Below are 23,819 nucleotides of genomic sequence, written 5' to 3' on the forward strand. Positions count from 1 at the left end.
CCAAGGCCACACAGCTAATAAGTGATAAAGTCAGGCTTCAGCCTCAGGTCTGCCTGTCTCCAACTCCCCCTCCCCGTACTCTTCCCATGTGGAGCACTGTCCTTGTATATCCTCAAAAATTACCACAATGCAGGATTTGTGTAAGCAAACCTCATCTGTTATGTACCGGTTGCTTTTAGTTTCCTTCAAGGGGCTTATAGGCTCATCTCTTCCTGGTATGGAAACCACCCAGTTTGTAATTCTGATCTGTAGACGATGATGGTTGGTGAGCTGTATCACCAAGGTCAGGACCTAATACTGCACTCTGCTGAGGTGTAGCACACACCTGCTTGCTTAGCTGTAATCTACCTGTGCTGGGATTGGCGGTCACCCACGGGCAGGCCCGATGGGTTTTACTCACTCTGAAAGCGCTCCAGGGTTGAGCTTCTACTATCGGCATACTGCATCCCTTATCAAACTGTTATGACTTTGAGCACAGAACTACGTTTATCCCTTTTTGTAACTGCTCTCCTTGGTACATCCCTGACACCTTGTAGGCTGCTCCAGAACATCAGCTTCTTGAAGAGAGGGACCCCCTTCTTTCATCATTGTAACCCCAGAGCTCAGCACAAGGCTCCACTTTCAAATAATATATGTGGAGCAGATCCCTCACCTTGAAACCAGAACAAGCGTATTCAAATGTAAGCAGAAATCTACACTAGCTCTTTTTCCTGGTAATTCAAGTCAATTTTTAAAAGATTCTTCAGAGATTTCTCTATGCTTCAGTGTTTTGTTAGGTGATGCAGGATGTCTGAACCCACTTGATTATTTCAGTGTGATTCCAAGAGATTGATTATCTTGGTGACTAAAGAACTGGGCTGAGCCCACCACGGCCCGGTGCCAAGAGAGGGTGCCAGTGAGCAGTGCAGGGGTCCTGGTGACAGGCTAAGAATAAACAAGGAACCCAGGATTTAAACCCACTATGGGGGAAAAAAATACAGGGGGTCCCTGCCCTTAAAGGGACTTACTCTCTGGTGGGGAAAACTAGAGCTTCCTATACATTAGGTGAAGGTGTGAACTAAGGGAACAAGAGGGTTGAGTGTAGGTGGGCAAGTCTTAGATCCTAAACTGAGATCCTGCAGTTGTGATGGGAAGGAGCAACGTTTTTTTCCCACTTTTATTATTTTTTTAAATTAATTTTTACTAGCGTATAATTGCTTTACAATGTTGTGTTAGTTTCTGCTGTACAGCAAAGTGAATCAGCTATACGTATACATATATCCCCTCCTTTTTGTGAAGGAGCAACTTGGAAATCATCAAGCAGAAGCATAATTGATATCCTAAGAGTTTAGGGTTCCCTGAATAGGAAACTTGTCTTTTATTCCTTCTGAATCTCCTCCTCACCCCTAGGGAGACACTAAAGCACACAGAAGGCGTTTCATAAATGCTTTGCCAACAAGAGGACTGTCTCAAGAAATCCAAGGCAAGCCATTATTAGAAGGAGCAGGACTTCGGAGACAAGTCTCAGCCTTGTACACTGGAATGTGGCAGCAATTTTGGACGTGCAGCTGTTCCAGCTCCATCCATTGAATTAAACTGAGGTCTAGGGAGCAGAAAGGAGACCTCTGAGAGAACTGCTCTCAGTAGCCCATAAACAGGCACCAGTCAGCGCTTCTATATTAAATTAGAGCTTAGACGCAAAGAAGCCAAGGCAAGCCTGAGTGATGGGCCAGCAAACTTGAAATATCGAATTAAAGATCACAAGTGTCTTCCAAGAATGAGGACTTGGTTGTTTATTCTCCTTAAGCCTGTCAGCCTGAACATACCTTAAAACAAATGAATTTTGGTTTTGTAATACTGAGTTTCGTTCATGCATTTTTCTCCACCAACACACAAAAAATTGCAGTTTCCAAAGGTAGAATCATCAAATTTTTACAGCTACACCATTTTCGGACTTCAGAATAATACTGTTGAGAAGAACAGATTTTCTAACACCATTTTGCCGAAGTACTGGACACAAACAAAAACACTCTCAGAAAAACACTGTCTTTTCCTATTACCTGAAATTCACTCCTGTTTTCCCCATTTAAAGAAAATTGAAGTATAGTTGATTTACAATGTCAGGCGTACAGCAAAGCGACTCAGTTATACTATACATATATGTGTGTGTATATGCTTTTTCAGATACTTTTCCATTATAGGTTATTACAAGGCATTGAATATAGTTCCCTGTGCTGTACAGTAAGTCCTTGTTGTTTATCTATTTTGTATACAGTCATGTGTATCTGTTAATCCCAAATTCCTAATTGATCCCTCCCCGACCCTTTCCCCCTTGGTAACCATAAGTGTGTTTTCAATGTTTTTGAGTCTATTTCTGTTCTGCAAATATGTTCATTTGTATCCGTTTTTCAGATTCCACATATAAGTGATACCATATTTGTCTTTCTCTGACTGACTTCACTTAGTATGATAATCTCTAGGTCCATCCATGTTGCTGCAAATGGCATTATTTCATTCTTTTTATGTCTGAGCAATATTCCATCATATATATGTACCACATCTTCTTTACCCATTCATCTGTCAATGGACATTTAGGTTACTTCCATGTCTTGCCTATTGTAAACAGTTCTGCTATGAACATTGGAGTAGATGTATCTTTTCAAATCAGAGTTTTCATCTTTTCCAAAACTCACTCCTTTTTACTTATTCATTGCAGTCTCTCTCTTATCCCATGAGCAAAATATGGTGATGAGCACACTGAACCTATTTGCCGCTTCTGCTCAAGGAGCAGAGGCTGGCCAGCATGCTGGGCTGAGCTGGCCGAGGGGAGTCCAGGCTCAGAAGGAAGAGGCGATCACAGATCTACTAATGATGGCTGATGGTGGGAGACGGGGCTAGAAGTGAAAGGTGTTCAGCTGCCTAACCCTGATCTGGAACCATGAGGGGGTCCTGAGCTGTGGGTTGTGGCTGTACATATGAAACACGCTAAAGTTAAGACTGCCCCTCAAGTGTCTGCATCTGCCTCTTCTTCTTCCTTCCCCTCCCTTCCCCTCCCCTCCCCTTCCTCCCCCTCTGGTATAAGATACCAGCTCTGGCTTGAAGTGGGAGCTCAGAGCTCCAACCACGGCCATCAGCCTGGGTGCTCATCCTACCACTGGATGTCTTGCATTCTCAACTCTGAAGAGCCTGGCGTGGAAAATGAGTCCACTGTCAGCTTCACCGATGAGTCCGGATTTCGAGCTAGCCACATCAATGCCAAAATGATTGACTTTTGTTTAGGCTGGTGCCAGGCCCTCAGTGAAAAATTTTACTCTAATGTGATTTTCTCGGTCCATACTTACTATTTCAGTTTAATTAAAATGTTGAGGACAAAACAGGAAGAGAAAAACCAAAGTAAAAGATGAGGTCTGCTCCGAACCCTAGAGATCAGAAGCCTCTTTCCTTCCTGAGAGGGAGCCCCCAGACCACTACGTAGACCCCTCACTCTGGGCCCACAAGGCTTTCCTAACTTAAGGAGCAGCTTCCCATGGAATTAGGACTGTACCCCTTAAAGATACAGTCCCTGGAAAGGACCAGCAGTTAAAGTTCCTTCCCAAGTCAGCAATAACCTAGCTCCCATGCAGAACAATCCATCCCATCCAATCATGAAAGCTTCCGAGAACTGAAAATTACCACATCCAACTGACAAATATTCCTGCACCATTCACACCTCTCACTGCGCCCAATCTGACAATAGGGAAGTGGGGGAAAGTCATGCCGAGAAAGGGCCCCACAGTATAATCCTAGGTACCACCGCTAGTAGATGAACAGGTGCTCCTGATTTCCTCTAGAAAGGTCCTGGTCACCTAGCCTTAATATAAACCTTGGAAATGGATCCACCTCCAATCGGGACGCAGCTAATCAGTACAGTATTCACTTCCTACTTCCAAATTCCGATTCCCATCCATCACTATGCATGCGAATAAACTGGTTAGTATCATAACTAGTCTGAAAATGCTCACTGTCCTGTTGGATTATTTTACTTTCTAGAGCCAAAGTCTACAATAAAAGCCCACTTGGAATCCTAAAAGGAAACTAATATTAATTGAATGTCATTTTTGTACTAAACATTACCATGGGTGTTATATGCCTTAACTCCCCCAACAATCATATGAGGTAAATGTGATTTTTCCCATTTTTACAACTAAGAGATCATAGCTCAGAAAGGTTAGGTAACTTACCTAAAGTCACACAAGTAGTTAGTGGCAAAACTAACTAGGGTTTGAATCCAGGTCTGACTCCAAAGTTGATTCACTTTCCAGCAAACGCTGTTTGCCAGAGCCAAAAAAAGAATCATGCAAGAACAAAACATTGTGAGAGCTTTTGCACTACTGTTTAGCAAATATTCATTTCCCTCCCCACCTCGGTGTGAGCGAAGTAGATGTCCTCATCTGCTTGATGTGGGACTTGGTCATGTCATTTGCTTTGGCCAACAGAATATGAGTGGGTGTGACATGAGCAGAGGCTGTAAGTAGGGCTGCACGGCTTGGCCTGGCACTTGTGCTCATTGCTCATGCTGACGGCCACAACAGAACTATATCCTGGAGAGCACTAGTTAAAGGAGGACACGTCCCTCCTCAATTTATCAATCTGCAGTTGACCTGTAGACCTGTGAGCAAGAAATAATGGCGGAAGTATTACTAATTTGATGAAAACTATAAACCAGCAGGTCCAAGAAGCTCAATGAACCCCAAGGACAAGACACAGCTGTCAGGCTTGGAGGGGAGACTCAGTGGCAGGCTTTGCTCTTGAAAAGAAATGTTGAGAAGCTTCAGGAGGCAAAAGGAAGAAACCGAAGGGAGGAGCCAGGGAGAATGTATGTCACTCTTTCCTCCTCCAGTGGCTCAGCAGCAGCTATTAAAATATCACCTAATGGGGACTTAACTGGTGGTCCAGCAGTTAAGACTCCACACTCCCAATGCAGGGGACAGGGTTCGATCCCTGGTCATGGAACTAAATCCTGCATGCGTGCCGCAATTGAAAGATTCCCACATGCCACGACTAAAAAGATCCTGCGTGCTACAACTAAAGATCCCACACGCCACAACTAAGACCCGGCGCAGCCAAATAAATAAATAAATATTTTTTAAAAAAATATCACACCTAATGAAGAGTATGTGAGGAGGTTGGTGGGAGGGAATAAAGAGAGGAGCTGAATTTTCATCCAGACTAGCATGGAAAAACTAGACACAGCGCCAGGCAAACAGAGGATCCCAGGGGGCAAGGAGAATAGAAGGGTATCCCCCCTCCCCTAAGAGTTCTCAGAAATCCAGGGGAAGGTCTTTGGACAGCACCTGGCCACAGAATCAGAGGTGAGAGGCAATTTACTCTTGATTCCTGAGGCGGGCAGGCACCACCATATGCACAAGAGCTCAGCGGGGCTGATGCAGTAGGTGCCATGAACCTTAGTCCTCTTCCCGTCCTCTCTCTAAATATTCCTGACAGCCAAAGAAAACTGCCCAGGAACTCTTAGGAAGTAATGTAGAAACAAATTTTAATGTAATGCACTATTTAAGGTACCACCCTAGGCAGCACATATTGCCTGTGTCAAAACACTGGAAAAGCTTTCTATCGCCCAAAAAGAGCAGTCCTGGGAAAATGAGCAGACAGGAAAAAATTCAATCTGGGGGGGAAATTCTTCCAAGTACATATAAGAATCCAAAGCAGGCACAGAATAAAGAAATGATTGTACATGATGTATCTAGTGCTGTCTTTGCAAGGAAGCAAGAAACAAGACAAAATTGTTCTCAGCCTACAACTACTTTTTGCTATCTCAGGGGAAGACGATGATGTATGGATTTGCCCCAAAACATGAGGCCTAAAAGTTCCTTAAAATTCACACATAGGGCTTCCCTGGTGGCGCAGTGGTTGAGAGTCTGCCTGTCAATGCAGGGGACACGGGTTCGTGCCTCGGTCCGGGAGGATCCCACGTGCCGCGGAGCAGCTAGGCCCGTGGGCCATGGCCGCTGAGCCTGCGCGTCCGGAGCCTGTGCTCCGCGGCGGGAGAGGCCACAACAGTGAGAGGCCCAAGTACCACCAAAAAAAAAAAAAAAAAAAAAAAAAAATTCACACATAATTAACCTATTTGTAGATACTATTACAATTCATTTACCAAACCCATTACAAGAAATGCAGATTCCTACAAATAGCTATTTATCAACAAGTATCACACACCAAAATTAAGTGAAATAAGAACTTGTAGCTATGCATTTATCTAATCTATCCAGTCTCCACTAATCTGAGTTGGAGTAGTCCAAAGGACTTCGGAAACCTTAGAGAATAATTATAGCCTTTTAAATCTTGAATGATAATGGGCACAAATGCAATAAAATTGGTCCAAATTTTTAAAGTCTTTTTAATACATTGGCAAGGAAAGCTGCAGTAGGCAAACTGCTGATACAACTCAATCATTTTTTTTAAATATCTTTATTGGAGTATAATTGCTTTACAATGGTGCGTTAGTTTCTGCTTTATAACAAAGCAAATCAGCTATACATATACATATATCCCCATATGTCCTCCCTCTTGCATCTCCCTCCCACCCTCCCTATCCCACCCCTCTAGGTGGTCACAAAGTACCGAGCTGATCTCCCTGTGCTATGCGGCTGCTTCCCACTAGCTATCTATTTTACATTTGGTAGTGTATATATGTCAATGCTACTCTCTCACTTCATCCCAGCTTACCCTTCCCCCATACCATGTCCTCAAGTCCATACTCCATTCTCTACATCTGCGTCTTTATTCCTGTCCTGCCCCTAGGTACTTCATAACCATTTTTTTCTTTTTAGATTCCATATATATGTGTTAGCATACGGTATTTGTTTTTCTCCTTCTGACTTACTTCACTCTGTATGACAGACTCTAGGTCCATCCACCTCATTACAAATAACTCAATTTTGTTTCTTTTTATGGCTGAGTAATATTCCATTGTATATATTGCCACATCTTCTTTATCCATTCATTTGTCGACGGACACTTAGGTTGCTTCCATGTCCTGGATATTGTATACAGAGCTGCAGTGAACATTGTGGTCCATGACTCTTTTTGAATTATGGTTTTCTCAGGGTATATGCCCAGTAGTGGCACTGCTGGGTTGTATGGTAGTTCTATTTTTAGTTTCTTAAGGAACCTCCATACTGTTCTCCATAGTGGCTGTATCAATTTACATTCCCACCAACACTGCAAGAGGGTTCCCTTTTCTCCACATCCTCTCCAGCATTTATTCTTTGTAGATTTTTTGATGATGGCCATTCTGACTGGTGTGAGTTGATACCTCACTGTAGTTCTGATTTTCATTTCTCTAATGATTAGTGATGCTGAACATTGTTTCATGTGTTTGTTGGCAGTCTGTATATCTTCTTTGGAGAAATGTCTATTTAGGTCTTCTGACCATTTTTGGATTGGGTTGTTTTTTTTGATATTGAGCTGCATGAGCTGCTTGTAAAATTGAAGATTAGTCCTTTGTCAGTTGCTTCATTTGCAAATATTTTCTCCCATTCTGAGGGTTGTCTTTTCGTCTTGTTTATGGTTTCCTTTGCTGTGCGAAAGCCTTTGTTTCATTAGGTCCCATTTGTTTATTTTTGTTTTTATTTCCATTTCTCTACAAGGTGGGTCAAAAAGGATCTTGCTGTGATATGTCCTAGAGTGTTCTGCCTAGGTTTTCCTCTAAGACTTTTATAGTGTCTGGCCTTACATTTAGGTCTTTAATCCATCTGGAGTTTATTTTTGTGTATCTATTAGGGGGTGTTCTGATTTCATTCTTTTACATGTAGCTGTCCAGTTTTCCCAGCACCACTTACTGAAGAGTCTGTCTTTTCTCTATTGTATAGTCTTGCCTCCCTTATCAAAGATAAGGTGACCATATCTGTGTGGGTTTTCCTCTGGGCTTTCTAACCTGTTCCATTGATCTATATTTCTGTTTTTGTGCCAGTACCATACTGTCTTGATTACTGTAGCTTTGTAGTATAGTCTGAAGTCAGAAAGCCTGATTCCTCCAGCTCTATTTTTCTTTCTCAAGATTGCTTTGGCTACTCGGTGTTTCCATATAAATTCTGAAATTTTTTGTTCTAGTTCTGTGAAAAATGCCATTGGTAGTTTGATAGGGATTGCATTGAATCTGTACACTGCTTTGGGTAGTAGAGTCATTTTCACAATATTGAATCTTCCAATCCAAGAACATGGTATATCTCTCCATCTGTTTGTATCATCTTTAATTTCTTTAATCAGTGTCTTATAGTTTTCTGTATACAGGTCTTTTGTCTCCAGAGGTAGGTTTATTCCTAGGTATCTTATTCTTTTTGTTGCCATGGTAAATGGGAGGGTTTCCTTAATTTTTCCTTCAGATTTTTCATCATTGGTGTACAGGAATGCAAGAGATTTCTGTGCATTAATTTTGTATCCTGCTACCTTACCAAATTCATTAATTAGCTCTAGTAGTTTTCTGGTAGCATCTTTAGGATTCTCTATGTATAGTATCATGTCATCTGCAAATAGTGACAGCTTTACTTCTTCTTTTCCGATTTGGATTCCTTTTATTTCTTTTTCTTGTCTGATTGCTGTGGAGAAAACTTCCAAAACTATGTTGAACAACAGTGGTGAGAGTGGGCAACCTTGTCTTGTTCCTGATCTTAGTGGAAATGGTTTCAGTTCTTCACCATGAGAACGATATTGGCTGGGCGTTTGTCATATATGGCCTTTATTATGTTGAGGTAAGTTCCCTCTATGCCTACTTTCTGGAGGGTTTTTATCATAAATCGGTGTTGAATTTTGTCAAAAGCTTTTTCTGCATCTATTGAGGTGATCATACGGTTTTTCTCCTTCAATTTGTTAATATGGTGTATCTCATTGATTGATTTGCATATATTGAAGAATCCTTGCATTCCTGGGATAAACCCCACTTGATCATGGTGTATGATCCTTTTAATGTGCTGTTGGATTCTGTTTGCTAGTATTTTGTTGAGGATTTTTACATCTATGTTCATCGGTGATATTGGCCTGTAGTTTTCTTTCTTTGTGCTATCTTGCTCCCAAAGTCCACCGCCTCAGTTTGGGATGATTCATTGTCTATTCGGGTATTCCACAGATGCAGGGTACATCAGGTTGATTGTTGAGATTTAATCCACTGCTCCTGAGGCTGCTGGGTGAAATTTCCCTTTCTCTTCTTTGTTCGCACAACTCCTGGGGTTCAGCTTTGGATTTGGCACCGCCTCTGTGTGTAGGTCACCTGAGGGCGTCTGTTCTCCACTCAGACAGGATGGGGTTAAAGGAGCAGCTGATTCGGGGGCTCTGGCTCACTCAGGCCTGGGGGAGGGAGTGGTATGGAATGCAGGGCCAGCCTGCTGCGGCAGAGGCTGGCATGACGTTGCACCAGCCTGAGGCGCACCATGTGTTCTCCCAGGAAACTGTCCCTGGATCACGGGACCCTGGCAGTGGCAGGCTGCACAGGCTCCCGGGAGGGGAGGTGTGGACAGTGACCTGTGCTCGCACACAGGCTTCTTGGTGGTGGCAGCAGCAGCCTTAGCATCTCATGCCCGTCTCTGGTGCCCGAGCTGATAGCCGCGGCGTGTGCTCGTCTCTGAAGCTCATTCAGGCTGTGCTCTGAATCCCCTATCCTCAGGCACCCCGAAACAATGGTCTCTTGCTTCTTCGGCAGCTCCAGACTTTTTCCCGGACTCCCTCCCGGCTAGCCGTGGCACACTAGGCCCCTTCAGGCTGTGTTCATGCAGCCAACCCCAGTCGTATCCCTGGGATCCGACCTCCAAAGCCCGAGCCTCAGCTCCCAGCCCCCGCCCGCCCCAGCCGGTGAGCAGACAAGCCTCTCAGACTGGTGAGTGCTGGTCGGCACCAATCCTCTGTGCGGGAATCTCTCCGCTTTGCCCTCTGCACCCCTGTTGCTGCGCTCTCCTCCATGGCTCTGAAGCTTCCCCCACTCCGCCACCCGCAGTCTCTGCCCACGAAGGGCCTTCCTAGTATGTGGAAACTTTTCCTCCTTCACAGCTCCCTCCCACTGGTGCAGGTCCCGTCCCTGTTCTTTCGTCTCTGTTTTTCCTTTTTTCTTTTGCCCTACCCAGGTACGTGGGGGAGTTTCTTGCCTTTTGGGACGTCTGAGGTCTTCTGCCAGCACTCAGCAGGTGTTCTGTAGGAGCTGTTCCACATGTTGATGTATTTCTGATGTATTTGTGGGGAAGAAGGCGATATCCAGGTCTCACTCCTCTGCCATCTTGAATGTCTCCTCACAACTCAATCTTTTATTTGCTTTCTAATTATATCACTAGACCTACCCAAATCTATACTAATAAACAGGGTAGGGGAGGAGTGGAGAAAAGAGAAAAGAAGAAAGGAAAATATATTGGGGGCAAAAAATGAAAAGCTTTAAAAGCCAGTGTATAGTATGAGAAAAAGCATGTATTGAATAAGACAGCACAGAAACCAAGAATACATGTGCTCCCATGTGCGTGTGTTGAAAAAGTGTGTGTTGAATAAGACAGCACAGAAACCGAGAATGTACGTGCTCACCACTTAGAATATTCAGTCCAGCAATACACAAAATGAAGGTTTATTCGGATAACATCAAACCCATTTTTCACATCTACAGTAAATATACAGGGCAGAGAGAAAAACAAATTGAATGTCAAAAGGTCATTACCAATCAAGAGTAGAGTGCGACAGGGCAATGAAGCAGAGTAGATGGCCCAGGGCAAGCCCATCACATACAGGAACGTAATATTGATATATTGCAAAGGAATCCACATACATCAGTGGAGAAAGAAAGATTAATAAGTGAATGGTGTGAATATCTTTTTTGGTGGTGTATTTCTTTCTGTACTTTAGACTTCTGGGGGAGGTAGATTTCTAGTAGTGAAAATACTGGATCAACATGATTAAACATTTTGGGGTCATGTCTCACACTGAATTGCTTTCCAAAAAAAGTTTTAAGACAATCTAAGTCACATCAGCAGTGTACATGGAATACCCATTTCACTGAACCTGAATTAGCATAAAAATAATATCTCACCGTTTCCAGCTGAATTTGCTTTGATAAAGAAATTAATGTCAATTAGTAGTGAACAGTAGTGAAATTGAACATTTTTGTATTTAACTTCTTTTGCCCATTTACCTGTTGGGGTCTGCCGACTTGGTTCAGAAAGGCAAGAGGGAGAGCATCACAAACTATCACCCAGAGAAAACTTATTTGCAGGAACCACTCTCAGCAACAGCAAAGAAGAGTGCGTTCAGCCATGAAGCATAGCCCCTTCCCCACACCATCTCCCATATGAACCACCAGCAGATACCTATCTTGTGTCCTTTCAGTGGTGAATAGTAAAGGGGAAGCCAGCACACAGCATCCAAAGAACAACATAAGAAAAAAACGAGGGAAAGAGCAGCAAAATTACCAAGAGATGAATAACACTCACTAAAAACGTTATCAGGGAATACATGAAAATTATGATCCAATATTTCACCATGAATTTAAAAATATATATGAAGCCATCATCTCCTTGAAGGAAGAAAACAAGCAGACATGCAAAAACTCAAGAATGTGATGGCAAGATAACAGGAAGAGATGAAATATGAAAAAGTCAGGAAAGAAGAAAAAAAATCACAGAAATTAAGATGAAAATGGTGGGAAATCAACAAAGAAAATATACGCTGGAACTCACTATAAGAAACTAGACAAGGTGAACACAAGCAGAAATAAAGTATTCTAAAACATCAGCGAGAAAATAATAGGAGACAGTCAAAGGAGAGCTATCGTACTTTAATACACAAAGTGAGTCACCAAGAGAGAAGAAAACCAGCCTGGCACAACGGTTAAGAAAATGAAGTATTTGACTTCATGTCAATGAAGTGAATGTGAATTTGGACAAGTTTCTTAACCACTTTCTTTCTTGGTTTCCCCGTCACTAAAATGAGGATAATGTTAGTACCTACTCCATAGGGCTGTTGGGAAGTTTAAGTGGGTTAAAATTTGATATGAGGCTGGAACAGTGCCTGGCATATTCCAAGCAATGTCCAAGTGTTTGTTAAATTTAAAAATAGTAATAAATAAAACAACAGGGCAGAAGAAGTATTTTAAAGTATAATTCAAGGAAACTTGCCTGAAATAGAAGTCTTAGATGTTCATATTAAAGGGCACACTACATACCAGGGAATATCAACCACAGCAGTCAACGCTGAGACATATCCTAGGACTTAGTGGATTTAAAGATAAAAAAAAGAATCCTTTGGAGCAAAATGGCTGAACAAGATATCCCTTGATCATATCCCTGCCTCAACAACAATAAGTTGGCATCCACCCACGGACAAAAGTGCCTTCACAGGAGCTTTGAAAGTGTCTTCATAGGAGCTTTGGGATCCAGATAGGAGATGGCGAAGTCCAAGACCAAGGAGAGGTGTTTTGAGAAGGCAGGTCTGCCCCATGCTGCTGACTTACCAACCATGCTCCCCGCTACAGAAACAGAAACAGAAACAGAAACAGCTTTGTGCCCCTGAGAACTTGACTACAGCCCTGTTTGGCTTGGTCCTGTCTCCAGCACCACATGCCGAAGGACCCAGGAGGAGCCATGCTCACCCGAGCATCAGGTGATAGACAGACAGCCCTCGGTCCCAGCTGTGGACCCTAAATTGGCCCGTGAACCAGTTCCAGCCACTCTTGGCCACAGTCTGGGAGCCCCTGGAGGTAAGCCCCCAAACTCAGTCAGACTGTGGATTCTCAAGAGGTCCTGTAATTGGGCTCCAGCCCATCCCAGCCATTGTCCACAGTCTTGCTAGCACAGGGATCCTGCAGGAGAAATACCTGTCTATACCCCCAGAGATCCAGAAAGGGCCCCATACTTGCCTCTAAACCCCTCACAGTCTCCATCTGCCAGCAGTCCTTAGGGTCCAGGGCCCCAGTGGGAGACTCTCCAGTCTGAACCCCCAGAAGGGCCCGGTACTGGGCTCCAACCTCAACACAGCTTCAGTCCACCAGCAGACCTGCCAGCAAGGGACCCAGTAGTACACACTACTGTCTGTGCTCCAAGAGACTCTGAAAAGGACATATACTCAGTTCCAGGTCCTCCCAGCCTCAGTCCACACCACTGAGCCCAACCTGCCCAGGGACCTGGTGGGAGACATACACATCTGTGCCTCCAGGGCCAGGTCTGCAGACCTCAAACATGGCTATAGAATCTCAAACAACCCTGGGGCCCCATTCCAGCCCCTCTCAGCCATGGTCCAGGGCCAGTCCTGCCCACCTAGGGGCCCATCCAGTGACCAGGCATCAGTCCTCCCAGGGATCTAGTGGGAGCCATGCCCCCTGCACACCTAGTAATAGACCTGCTGTCTAAGGACCCAACTGTGGAACCTGAAGAGGATCCTTATCCCAGAACACCCTACTGAACAAGGTACTGGAGGCAGTCCCATTCACCCAGAGACGAGACAGGATCCACACCTGTCCCAGCCCCTGATAACAAGCCTGCCAACTGAAGATCCCACTACAGACCCAGCAACAGCCATATAACTGGGTCTAACCCAGCACAACTGAGATTTCAGAGGTAGTCCATCAGCCCAGGGAACAGACAGGAGAAGGTTTTTACCTATGGAAACTAGTCTGTAAAGAGTGGAAGAAGTGTATGCTTCTTCAAATGCACAGATACCAATGCAAGGCTACATGAATCATTAAGAACCAGGCAAAGATGACACCATCAAAGGAATTAATAAAGATCCAGTAACTGACCCCAAAGAAATGGAGACCTACAGATTACTTGAAAAAGAATTCAAAATAATCATCTTAAAGAAACTCAGTGAGGGCTTCCCTGGTGGCGCAGTGGTTGAGAGTCCACCTGCCGATGCAGGGGACGCGGGTTTGTGCCCCAGTCTGGGAAGATCCCACATGCTGTGGAGTGGCTAGGCCCGTGAGCCATGGCTGCTGAGCCTGCGCATCCGGAGCCTGTGCTCTGCAACGGGAGAGGCCACAGCAGTGAGAGGCCCGCGTACCGCACAAAAAAAAAAAAAAAGAAACTCAGTGAAATGCAAGAACACAGATAACTAAACAAAATCAGGAAAACAATGCATGAACAAAATGAGTTTAATAAAGAAACAGAAACCATAAAAAAGAACCAAAACAGAAATCCTGAACCTGAAGAATAAAATGTCAGAACTGAAAAATTCTTTAGAGAGCCTCAACAATAGACTTGATCATGAAGCAGAATCAGAAAACTTGAAGACGGATGATTTGAAATTAGTCAATTATAAGAACAAAAAGGAAAAAGAATGAAAAAGAGTGAAGAAAACCTATATGTATTATGAGACACCTTCAAGCAAATGAATAGTCACAACATAGGAGTCCCAGAAGGAAAAGACAGAAAGGGGCAGAAAGATTATGTAAAGAAATAATAGCTGAAAATTTCCCAAATCTAGAAAGAGATATGGACCTCTAAGTAGAAGAATCTCAAAGGATCCCAAGGACCCCAAGCAAGACCAACCCAAAGAAGATCACTCTGAGACACACTATCATCAAAATGTAAAAAGTCAAAGATGAAGAGAAAATTTTGAAAGCAGCAAGAGAAAAATGACTTATCATGAACAAGGGAACCCCCATAAGGCTATCAGCAGATTTCTCTGCAGAAAGTCTGCAGGCCATGAGGGAATGAGCTGATATGAAATATTCACAGTGCTAAAAGCAAAAAACTGCCAACCAAGAAAACTATACCCAGCAAAACTGTCCTTCAGAAATGAAGGAGAGATAAAGAATTTCACAGACAAACAAAAGCTAAGGAAGTTCATCATCACTACATCTACCTTACAGAAATGCTAAAGGGAGTTGAAATGAAAGGATGCTAAGTAACAACTTAAAAATACATAAAAGTATAAAACTCACTGGTAAAGGTAATTGTATAGTTCAATTCAGAATACCCAAATGCTGTAATCATGGTGTGTAAATCACTTTTATCTCTAGCACAGAAGTTAAACAATAATATTAAAAACAACTATAATAAGCTACAATAATAAATAAGCTACAATATGTATAAGCTATAATTATATACAGTATATAAGCTACAATAATTTGTTAATGGATGCACAAGATAAAAAGATCAATAGCATAAAATGTGGGGAGGAGAGAGTAAAAGAGTAGTGGTTTTGTATGCAATTGAAAGTAAGTTGTTATCAGCTTAAAATAGACTGCTATACCTTACAAGATGTTTTACGTAAGCCTTGTGGTGGCCACACATATACAAAAAATACAACAAAGACCTTTAGTAGTTACACAAAAAATAAAGGAATTAAAGCATACCATTACAAAAAATAAATCACAAAGGAAGACAGTAAGAGAGGAAGAAAGGAACAAAATAACTAAAAAAGTCATAAAATAACATAATGGTAATAGTAAGTCTTTATCTATCAATAATTACATTAAATGTAAATGGACTAAATTCTCCAATCAAAAGACACAAAGTGGCTGAATGGATAGAAGAAACATCCAACAACATGCTGCCTATAGGAGACTCACTTTAGCTTTAAGGACACACATAGGTTGAAAGTGAAGGGATGAAAAAAGATGTTCCATGCAAATGGTAACCAAAGGAGAGCAGAAGTGGCTATACTTATATCAGATAAAATAGCCTTTCAATCAAAACTGGTCACAAGAGACAAAGAAGGTCGCTATGTAAAAAGGGACCAAGTGATAAAGAGACCAAGTCATTAAGAGGATATAATAATTGTAGGTATATATGCACCCAACATTGAAGCACCTAAATATTTAAAGCAAATATTAATAGAACTGAAGGGAGAAATAGATAACAATGTAATAATAGTAGGGAACTTCAATACCCCACATTCAACAATGGTTACATCACCCAGACAGAAAATAAATAAGGAAACACTGTACTTGAACTATTCCTTAGACCAAATGGACCTGAGACACATACAGAACATACCACCAACAGCACCAGAATACACATTTTTCTCAATTGCATCTGAAACATTCTCCAGGATAGATCATATGTTAAGTCACAAAATAAGCTTGAGCAAATGTAAGGAAACTGAAATCATACCAAGTATCTTTTCCAACCATAATAGTATGAAACTAGAAATTAATCAAAAGAGGAAAATGGAAAATTCACAATGTGTGGAAATTAAACAACACACTCCTGAACAAATGAGTCAAAGAAGACATCAAAAAAGGAATCAAAAAATATCTTGAAACAAATAGAAATGGAAACACAGAACAAAAAAATATCAAAACTTATGGAGTGCAGCAAAAGCCATTCTAAGAGGGAAGTGTATAGCAACAGCACCTACATTTAAAAGATAAAAAGAAAGATCACAGATAAATGACCTAACTTTATACCTCAAGGAAATAAAGAACTAAATGAGTCCAAAGATGGCAGAAGCAACAAAGATCAGAGCAGAAATAAATGAAATATAGCCAGGGAAAACAATAGAAAAGATCAACAAAACTAAGACGGTATTCTGAAAAGATAAAATTGACAAACCTTTAGCTAGACTAAGAAAAAAGAGCAAAGACTCAGTGATCATGAGTTGCCTGTGCCCTGGTCATCGACAGTACAGGGAGACGAGTTACTGAAAGACATTTTTCCATGTTTGAAGGGCCCAGTTGTCCCTTCCAAACCCTGGATCTTTCACACACTATCTTTTTTCTCCTGCCATTCCCTTCAGAGCTCAGGCCTTTGCTGCCCCCCTCCGTGATATGGTGACCAGGCTGGCGCCCAGATTGCAGGGATTCACTTTGTCTTTGAAGTTAAGGAGTCTCTTGGCAGAAATCAGTCAACACATCTATATTTGGATCTCACACTGGAACGAGTTCAGGTCGGTTCGGTGGGAGGTAGAAACCCTGTGACAGTGCCTTTGCTTAGTAGACTCCACAGATGCAACATGGTGCCCCCAAGAGGCATGCCTGGCTCCCAGGTAACAGGTCAGCCTTAGATCTGGAGATTGTTGAGGAAGTCCCATGAGTCAGTGACCTTGGGGTGATGTGGGATCTGGGATTGCTGGTATTTCTCCCCAAGATTCCTATTGTTCGTGGACACCAGTGGGGCAGAGAATGGACAGTGAGGTCTCCATGTGAAGAGCTCCCTGCTGCCTGCTCAGAGCATCACAGGAGAACTGTTCACTCAGCATGAGAGATCAGGGGCAAAGCACTGGGACTGGGGGCTTGGCATCCCCTTTAGCTGGCTCTGAGTCCTGACAGCAGTGCCCTTGGAAGGCCAGGGAAGGCTGACCCTGGTCCCTCTGCTGTGCCTGGATGACTTCAATAACCAAGAGATTTTTTCTTGAGTTGGCAGCTGCTCCTCATCATCATTTTCTCTCCATCCATCCATTCAATAAACCATATGGACCCATCCACCCCCCAAAAAAGAGCAAAGACTCAAATAAAATTAGAAATGAAATCTAAATATGACACAATAGAAATACAAAGGATCATAAGAGACTATTATAAATAATCACATGCCAACAAATTGGATAACCTAAAAGAATGGATAAATTCCTAGAAATATAGAAACTACCAACACTGAATCATGAAGAAAAAGAAAATCTGGGCCAGGTGCCTGGAGGCACGTCAGCTGGTCCTTCGGCGGGCTTTTCGGGGACAAGGATGGCTATAGCCAGTGATTTCTACCTAAACTACTATGTAGGGCATAAGGGTAAGTTTGGACACGAGTTTCTGGAGTTTGAGTTTTGGCCAGATGGAAAACTTAGATATGCCAACAACAGCAATTATAAAAATGATGTCATGATCAGAAGGGAGGCTTATGTACACAAGAGTGTAATGGAAGAACTGAAGAGAATTATTGATGACAGTAAATTACAAAAGAAGATGATGCTTTGTGGCCTCCCTCTGACAGGGCTGGCCGGCAGGAGCTTGAAATTGTAATTGGAGATGAACACATTTCTTTTACCACATCAAAAACGGGTTCTCTTATTGATGTTAATCAGTCAAAGGATCCTGAAGGCCTTCGAGTATTTTACTATTTGGTACAGGACGTGAAATGTTTAGTTTTTAGTCCTACTGGATTACATTTCAAGATTAAACCAATCTAAATTGTAAAAAAAAAAAAAGAAAATCTGAACAGATTAAGAATTAATACCAATCCTCCTCAAGCCCTTCCAAAAAACTGAAAAAGAGGGAGCACTTCCAAGCTCATTTTATGAGGCCAGCACTAGCCTTATACCAAAGCCAAATAATGACACTACAAGAAAAGTTTACTATAGACTAATATCACTAATGAATATGTATGCAAAAATTCTCAACAAAATACTAGCAAACCAAATTCAACATCACATTAAAAGGTTCATACACTATGATCAAGTAGGATTTATCCCTGAGATGCAAAGATTGTTCAACATACACAAATTAATAAATGTGATACACCAAATCATGATTCTCTCAATAGATGTAGAAAAAGCATTTCACAAAATTCAACATTCTTTCATGAAAAATGAACATCAAGTGAACTCTCAAGAAATTGGGTACAGAAGGAATATACCCCAACATAATAAAAACCATATATGACAAACTCACAGCTAACATACTCAGTGGTGAAAGGTTGAAAGCTTTCCCACTAAGATCAGGAACAAGAAAAGAGTTTCCACTCTCACTACTCCCATTCAGCATAGTACTGGAAGTCCCAGCAAGAGCAATCAGGCAAGAAAAATAAATAAATACATCCAAATCAGACAGGCAGAAGTAAAATAGTCTCTGTTTGCAGATGATATGACCTTAAAAACTCCACCAAAAACCCTATTAGAACTAATAAACAAATTCAGTAAAGTTGCAGGATACAAAATCAACAGGCAAAAATCAGTTGTGTTTCTGCATACTAACAGCATATTATCTGAAAAAGATATAAAGAAAACAATCCCACTTATAATAGCATCAAAAATAATAAAATACTTAGAAATAAATTTAAATAAGATGTTGAAAGATCTGTACACTGACAAATTATAAGACATTGATAAAAAATAAATTGATGAAGACACAAATAAATGGAAAAAAATCTCTTGTATGTGAATTAGAATAATTAACATTGTTAAAATGTCTATATTACCAAAAGCCATCTATAGATTCAAGGCAATTCCTATTAAAATTCCAAAGGGGGCTTCCCTGGTGGCACAGTGGTTAAGAATCTGCCTGCCAATGCAGGGGACAGGGGTTCAAGCCCTGGTCCGAGAAAATCCCACATGCCGTGGAGCAACTAAGCCTGTGCGCCACAACTACTGAACCTGCGCTCTAGAGCCCGCGAGCCACAACTACTGAGCCCGCATGTCACAGCTACTGAAGCCCGCGCACCTAGACCCTGTGCTCCCAACAAGAGAAGCCACCGCAATGAGAAGCCCATGCGCTGCAATGAAGAGTAGCCCCCACTTGCTGCAACTAGAGAAAGCCCGTGAATAGCAACGAAGACCCAACTCAGCCAAAAATTAAATTAATTAATTTTTAAAAATTCCAAAGGCATTTTTCACAGAAATAGAAAAAACAATCCTAAAATTCATATGGAACCACATAAGACCCTGAATACCCAAAGCAATCCTGGGAAATAAGAACAAAGCTAGAGGCATCATGATTCCTGATTTCAAGCTCTATTACAACACAATAGTAATCAAAACAATATGATACTGGCATAAAAGTGACACACAGACCAATGGAACTGAATAAAGAACCCAGAAATAAACCCATGCATATACAGTCAACTAATACCTGACAAGGGAGCCAAGAATCCTCAACAGAAAAATTATAGTCTCTTCAATAAATGGTGTTGGAAAAACTGAATATGCACATGCGGAAGAATGAAATTGGACCCCTATATTATACCACTCACCAAATTAACTTGAAACAGATTGAAGACTTAAACATAAGACTTGAAACTGTAAAATACTAGAGGAAAACAGGGGAAAAGCTCCTTGATACTGGTTTTGGCAACAATTATTTTGGATATGACACCAATAGAGCAAGCAACAAAAGCAAAAATAAACAAGTGGGGCTACATCCAACTAAAAATCTTCTGCACAGCAAAAGAAACAATCAGCAAAACAAAAGTCAACTTACAGAATGGAAGTAAATATTTACAAACCATCTATCTTAGAGGAAGTTAATATGCAAAATATATAAGGAACTCATACAACTTAATAGCAAAATACAAACAATCCAATTAAAATGGACAAAGGATTTGAATAGATATTTTTCCAGAAAAGATATACAAATCGCCAACAGATACATGGGAAGGTACTCAACATCACTAATTACCAGGGAAATGCAAAAGATATCCCCACACACCTGTTAGAATGGCTATTATCAAAAAGATAAGAGACAACAGTGTTGGTGTGGAGGTAGAGAAAAGGGAACCTTTGTGCCCTGTTGGTGCGAAATGTGAATTGGTGAAGCCACTATGGAAAACAGGATGGAGGTTCCTCAAAAAAATTGAAAATAGAACTACCATATGAACCAGCAATCCCACTTCTGGGTATATACCCAAAGGAAATGAAATTACTATTTTGAAGAGATATCTATACTCCCGTGTTCATTCCAGCATTATTTACAATATTCAAGACATGGAAGTAACCAAAGCATCCACTGACAGATGAATGGATAAAGAAAATGTGATTTTATATATTTTTTTATGGGTACAAAAATTTGAAATATATCAATGCAGTATTACTCATCCATGAGAAAGAAGGAAATCCTGTCATTTGCAACAACATGGATGGACCTCGAGGGCATTATGCTAAGTGAAATAAGTCAGATAGAGAAAGACAAATACTGTATGATCTCAGTTATATGTGGAAACAAAAAAAAGCCAAACTCATAGAAAGAGAGAGTAGAATGGTGGTTGCCAGGGGCTGGGGCTGAGAGAAATGGGGAGAAATTGGTCAAAGGGTCCAAACTTTCAGTTATTAGATGAATAAGTCCTGGGGATCTAATGTACAGTGTGGTGACTACATTTAACAATACAGTATTATACACTTGAAGGTTTCTAATTGAATGTTCTCACCACACGCAAAAAAACGTAATTATGTGAGGTGACGGATGCATTAACTAAGCTTATTGTGATAATCATTTCACAATATATATGTGTATTACATTGTACACCTTAAATTTTCTCAATACTATATGTCAATTTTATCTCAATAAAGCTGGTGGAATAAAAGAAACCTCTGAGCAACCAGGCAAAAAGATAAAGTCACTTACAAAAGAAAAAAATCAAGTTGGCCTTGGATTTCTTCTCGGCAGCACAGACTATGAGAAGACACTGCAGCACCACCCATAGCACACACAAGACAAACAAAAAGTGAGCCAAGGGCGTTCTATCCAGCCAAGCTGTCCTTTAAGTATAAAAACGTAGAAAAGAACATTTGGAAACCCTGGGCATATTGTTCCTCTGATTCCCTCCTTGAGGAAACTATTAGAAGATAAATTTTAGCCAACCAAGAGGTGGCTGGGGAAACCAAAGGAGATGGACTACAAGTGAGAACAGAATGTACTTAATAGCAGAAATATTAAAACTAAAACAAACATGGGAACTGGGATGACAGAAGAAAAGTAAAAGTGATAAAAAAAACTTAGTCTTTAAGGGCTTTCCTGGTGGCGCAGTGGTTGAGAGTCCGCCTGCCGATGCAGGGGACATGGGTTCGTGCCCCGGTCCAGGAAGATCCCACATGCCGCGGAGCGGCTGCGCCCGCGAGCCATGGCCGCTGAGCCTGCGCGTCCGGAGCCTGTTGCTCCGCAACGGGAGAAGAACTTAGTCTTTAAGTTGCTTACCTAGTAGTAATAACAGTAGGGTTACCCACAGGATGATGATGGTCATGGCAGTAACAGCAATTATAATTATTGACTGGCTAACCATGAGCCAGGTACTACATAAAACACTGTGTGTGTGTGTGTGTGTGTGTGTGTGTGTGTGTGTGTACACACAGTGTTTCATACAGTGTATACACACATATACACATATATACACACACGCATATATATATATATATATATATCCCTAACAACCCATAAGGTAAACATCATCATCCCCATTCATAACTAAGAAAGCTAAAGCTCAGATTAGTTAAGTACCTCAACCACAATCACACAGCTAAGTGACAAATCCAAACCCAGGCCTGACTCCAAAGCCCAGGCTCTTGATTTTACCGCATTTGCGTTCATTGAACATAGGACAGAGCCTTATTCCCCTCTGCCTCCTCATCATTTAACACAACTAATATAATATAATATAGCATAATATAATATAATAATAACAATCTATTTTTCCCGTTTTATAGATGAGGAAAGGAAGCAGAAAGGTTAAATGACTTTCCCAAAGTTACACAGCTACGTAATCGACGGGGCAGCTAGCATGGCTCTACAGCAGCGCTATCCAATACTAATTCAATGGTAGGTGAACCACAAGTATAATTTCCAATTTTCTAGTAGCCAAATCTTAGAAAAAACTTAATTTTATTAATATATTTGACATAACCCATATGTTCCTATTATCATTGTGGCATATAATCTGTATTAAAAACTATTCATGTCATAATTCACGTTTTCCTCACTCAGTCTTTGAAATCCAGGGTGTATTTTATACTTACAGCACATCTCAAATCGGACTCACATTTCCACGCTCAGTAGCCACATGCGGTCAGCGGCTCCCATATTTAACAGAGCAGCTCCAAAGCTACCTGTGGCACCAACTTAACAACGCACGAACCCTCCATTTTCCATTCTCCAGCACTGATTCCTGAAGTGTTATTTTATAAAATCAAAAAACAAAGTAACTAGTTATATTATCTACCTCCACAGAAAACCCATCCTGGGGTTAGGGTTTCACTCTTACAAAAAGGTCGTATTTATGCGTGTCGTTGGATCATATTTTTGATGGTAATCTGTTCTCCCTCTACTTTCTCTTCCCTACCCACTCCCTCCACATTCAAGCAGCCATTCTCTCCTTGCCCCAAAGAAGGCAGAGCAGAAAGATGAAATAGGCTGCAAGACATTCTGGCTTTTTCCTTTTAAGCCTAACCCCTGAGGAGAGGCGCTGGGGTTTACAGAGCAGGCAGCTTTAAGAAGCAGGAGGTAGAGAGGAGTCATCCCAGATTAGAAGGACATTCCCCTTGGCTTGGGGGAGAGGAGGAGAGCATCCCAGGAGAGGGTGGGAACTGGCTCCGCGTCTTTGCAGCACCTTGGGAGCAAGGCGCAGGGTGAACGGGGGTGGGGCAGAGTCTGCAAACGACTCCCACATCCGAAGCCAGCACGGGAGCAGCAGAGAACTGCTCAACCTGGAGTGGCCGTGAGACGGGGACAATGGGTATTTATAGGGCGGTTTGCAGGAAGAGATGTCTAATTACTAGAGACCCCTCCCGATGCCTTAGCACTGCCTAGGATCTCCAAGCTGTGGGAAAAGCTCAGGAGGAGTCCCTGGGAATGACTGGGGTTAATGTCCCCCCAATCCACTGGGATAGAAGGGCACTGGAATCAAAAATTAAACTGAATTCTAGAAATCAAAGAAAGTGTCTGGCTGGACTTGTTTTTGTGACCAGACACTCATATCTGCCACTTAGGGGGCCTCACTTGAGCCCGTCAGGGGCAGTGGGCAGTGTCCCCCCACAAACCATTACACTGGAGCCAGTTCATCTCCAGTGGACGGCTGTAACCCAGGAGGAACTGGAGTGCTGAGGGGTGTGGCCTCTCAGAAGTCACTGCTGACTTGGGGAACACCAGTGGCCTGGGATGAAACCGAGTTTCAAAGAATATCACGGAATACGTTTAAGTCCTGATCAGACACAAAGCAATCAGCAAAAAGGCCACTTGTTGGAGTTTG

At 41.9% G+C, this 23,819-nt stretch overlaps 1 protein-coding gene, 1 non-coding gene and 1 pseudogene across 2 annotated transcripts in view; 2 read left to right on the plus strand and 1 right to left on the minus strand.

Annotated features, from left to right (window-relative positions):
* VWA3B (von Willebrand factor A domain containing 3B) overlaps window positions 1-23,819 on the minus strand; it is a 213,765-nt gene that overhangs the window by 134,036 nt on the left and 55,910 nt on the right. The window lies entirely within an intron of this gene.
* LOC132532043 (small nucleolar RNA SNORA71) lies at window positions 16,525-16,647 on the plus strand. The gene has a single exon (XR_009544302.1). It is a non-coding gene; the product is annotated as a small nucleolar RNA SNORA71 (small nucleolar RNA).
* LOC132531534 (protein mago nashi homolog 2-like) lies at window positions 17,615-18,060 on the plus strand (annotated as a pseudogene).

Source organism: Lagenorhynchus albirostris, chromosome 13, assembly GCF_949774975.1.
Source record: "Lagenorhynchus albirostris chromosome 13, mLagAlb1.1, whole genome shotgun sequence".
NCBI classification, from domain to species: domain Eukaryota; kingdom Metazoa; phylum Chordata; class Mammalia; order Artiodactyla; family Delphinidae; genus Lagenorhynchus; species Lagenorhynchus albirostris.